Source organism: Panthera leo, chromosome C1 (genome assembly GCF_018350215.1).
Source record: "Panthera leo isolate Ple1 chromosome C1, P.leo_Ple1_pat1.1, whole genome shotgun sequence".
NCBI classification, from domain to species: domain Eukaryota; kingdom Metazoa; phylum Chordata; class Mammalia; order Carnivora; family Felidae; genus Panthera; species Panthera leo.
The window spans coordinates 172,603,171-172,607,416 of record NC_056686.1 but is presented as its reverse complement, the minus strand read 5'-3'; positions in this window follow the sequence as shown (position 1 = coordinate 172,607,416).

Genomic DNA, 4,246 nt, shown 5'->3' with positions numbered 1-4,246 from the left:
TATTTATTGAATAAGTAAAATTTGAAGTTTTAAATAAAATTGTTAGTGATTATATTTGAAGAGCAAAATTAGTGGAATAAAATAGACTGTGTTGTCTTGGAGATATTTAAAAAACATTGTTTAATGTTTATTTATTTTTGAGAGAGACAGAGACAGAATGTGAGTGGGTTAGGGGCAGAGAGAGAGGGAGACACGGAATCCAAAGCAGGCTTCAGGCTTTGAGCTGTCAGCACAAAGCCCGAAGCAGGGCTGGAACTCATGAGCTGTGAGTTCATGACCTGAGCCGAAGTCGGTGGCTCAATCGACTGAGCCACCCAGACGCCCCACTTGGAGATATTTTTAAAATGAACTCTAAAATTGTATGGAATATTATAGTGAGGAACTTGGGGGAAATTCTTATTCTTAGAATAGATGCCACAAAAATTATATGTTCCTTTTGACTTCTTCTTAAGAGATGATAATCTTTGTCTTGTTTTACAAAATAATGAATGTGAAATGGGTTAGTTGTGGCAATATAATACCTGTGTGCCATTTTTCTCTTCCTTTTTTGAACAGCACAGAATTGCATTTCATTTTCTAAATTAGAATTATTTTGACCAATGATGAAGTTGGTTGAGATTACAAAATAGAAATGGGTAAATCAAAATTCTGTATTTTGTATTGTTAGCCAGTTTCAGGACCTGGTAAATTAGTGGGGAGATACTTCGAAGAAAAGATAATTAAAAAATTGAGGTCTGTATGAAGCATATGTGGGTCCTTCAGACATAATACTATAATAGGATAGAAGTACTGTCTGAAGAAATGGATTAAAGAAAGGAAAAAAGTTTAGACTTAAACCTGGGAATCCAGGTACTAACTCTTGTCAGTCTGGGAAGATTATAATTTATGTCACATTATTAGACCCCTACAATGCTACATATGTGAACTATTCACATGTCTAACCCCTGTGCTCTCCTCCTCTTATTCACAGGAGGGATTAAAAGAGTTCAGATAAGAAATTCTAGATATAGTTGTACTGTCCTTTAATATCTGCTTTTGTGGTGTTAGTCCTGGCAGGTTTCTAGTGTGAGATTTATGAATAACAATTCCCAAGTGCTATTTAAAATAGCGTAAAGAAGTTTAAGTAAGGATTGCAGAGCTAGTTTTATGGAATTTTCCAAATTATATTTCTGTTAGAGAAGATTTAAGCATAGGATGATTATGTGGAGTTTTACAATTTGAAGCAGTTATAATTGATTATATTAATCATTAATTACATAATGCAGATACCTTTTGCATTTAATGGCCTTTGCTTTAAAGCAAATTGTCATTTTGATCTGAATGCTTATTTTTAACTAGCATTCATAATTAAACTGAAGTCATTTTTTAGATTTATCTCACTCTCAAATTTTATAGTTTAAATTTTGTTAGCAAGAGAACATCCTTTGTCAATGATGCCAAATGCCAAAAAAGGGATAGTATATGAAGGGATAATGGATAATTCTACCTAAAAAAATTCTTGAGAGTTTGAGAAATGTTTACATCCTAACACAAATGGAAAATATTGAGATTCTTTCTTATAACACTTTTTTATCAATGATGCTATATATTTAGGCTGTGGTCAATTTTTTTTTCACAAAGATTTAGATATTGGATTATATATGATGACTATATATGTTTTCACTGTTCATTGCATAGGACCTGAATCAGAATGTTACTTTGGTATATTATTATAGTTCTTTTGGGTACGTAATTACAGTTAAATATTTTAGTTCACAGGTAATATAAAACCAACTATAAACATACTTAAAACATCTTGGTGAAAATAAAGTCAAAGATTATAAAAAAAATCATATCACTCTTACACTATGTTGGAATAACATTTAAGCCATTTACCAGAAATATAATAGGTAGTATTTATAGACTTCAGCCAACTATAAGCAATTAGGTTTAATTTTTTAACAATGATATTTGGTTAAGTGTATCATATATTTCCAGAAATTAGAAATCATGCCTTAAATTAAACCAAATTCTTTTGAGATATACCATGTTAACAAGGAGACAGGGAATTAATGTTTGAAATAAAATGAACATATTAAAATGTGCAAAGCTGAGTTTCAATAAAAATTAGAAAAAAAGGGAATAATAAGAATACAACAAAGCAACAACCTTCCTGCATATTGAATAATATCTTCAGCAACCAAAACTAATTGGTTTAAGTAACAAATGAGCTAATAAGTGGTTTAAAGATAGAATATAGAAATGCAGATAATTGCTTGTGTTCCTTTGAAGTAGTGAGTGGTATTCTTTTTCATGTTTTTCATTTCCAAAAGGAAATATGCAAGCTCTTTATGTCTGATGAATTAATCTGAACCCAAAATTAATCAAGCTTTTTTTTTCCTTCTTAGTATATTCACTTGTTAAGTGTAAATGACTGGAGTCAATTTTTAAAATGGATTTAAAATAGGGAGAGTGGAGGAGTATTAATGATAGTGCAGTTGACTTTGACTGGGGCATAAGTTCAGAAGAAGAATAGCAAGGCCCTGAATTAAGTACTATAAATAGAATGTTTATATTAGCAAGCTATAATCATTCTGAAACATATGAACTCAAGCAAAGTATCCACAAGTTAAGATGTAGTCAACTTTTAAAATAGCAGTACAAGTTCTGTCTAATGCCTTCATTCTATCTTGCTGCCAGCTCTGACAGTTAATTTGACACTGCTTTATCCACCAAAACAACTTCATCCCCAACTGTCCTATCTTTATTTATATTATATCGGGACATTAATTGACAAGATACTTTCCAATAAATTTTGTTGTTAGAAATCTTACCATGAAGAGTAGATATATTTCTGAATACGCCACTTACCTGCTATGAGATGCCAGGGAATTTTCGTTGGTGAGATGATATTTAATCTGGGACCTTTGTAAAAATCAGCCAGTTCTATAAAGATCAGAAGGGAATAGTTACAAGATCAGAGGGAAGAGAAATGCAAAGATAAGAGTGATCTTAGAGTGTTAAAGGAACAGAAGAAGTTCTGCATTACTGGTATTGTAATGAAATTGGGAGAGTCCAGGATGAGATAGAGAAAGAGGAGGCAGGGGCCGGATCATGTTGGCTTTTGTGCATGAAAGTTGGATTCTGAATTTTATTCTTCAGGTAATGAGAAAGGCAGTCACTAAAAAGTTAATATATATATATATATATTATATATATATATATTAAAAATATATATATATATTTTATTGTGAAATATACTATATACACCACAGAGTGTGTATCTATAACTTAGCTTAAGAAATAGAATGCTACCTACATTACCAAATGATGCTGAAGCCTACTTATTCCCTTCCCTACAAGGTTTCTCTCCCTGCTCTCCACCAGTCTGAATTTTATGGTTTGTATTTTCAAGACATTCTTTCTAGTTTCATATGCTGCAAATTGCGGTTTAGTTTTCCTTCTTTTGACCTATAAATATTGAATTCATACTGTATATATTTTTCTGTGACTTTTTTGGCTCAATATTATATATTTGTGTTTCATTTATTTTTCCTGCTAGATAATATTTCATTATATTATGACGCCACAATTTATTTATCCATTATATTATTATTGTTATTATATATTGTTATTATATTATTGTTGTTATTATATATTGTTATTATATATTGTTGATATATCCCCCCTTTTTTTGCTCTGAAGAAAAATGAATAAACTATGAATAAACTATGCTGTCAATAAACTTGCACTTGTATCCTGATGCACCCGTGTAAGAATTTCTCTAAAGAATTGCTGGATGTAGGACATGTGCATCCCTAGTGTTAGGAGAAAATACCAAATTGTTTTCCCAAGTGATTGTATCAGTTTGCATATGTACCAGTAGAGGATGAGAGTCCCATTTCTCCATATTCTCTCCAGTACCTGGTATTATCAAATTTTAACTTTTTAAAGCCAATGAAACCAGTCCAATGAAGTAAAATATTAACTCCTTATGGTTTTCCACTGGATTTCTCTGAATGTGAATAAGGTCAAGCATATTTAAATGTTTTAATGTTTTCTTTTTTTAAGTCTTTTGGGGATTTGTTTTCTTTTCCTTATTAATTTGTAAATGTGTGTGGTTTTAAGATACATTTTACGTATGAGCCTTTTTAGTTTCATGTATTGCCAATATCTTTCCTACGGTGGCTTTTAATTCTCTTAATAATGTCTTTTGGTGAACATAAATTCTTAATTTTAATGCATTCTATTTATGACCCATTTCTTT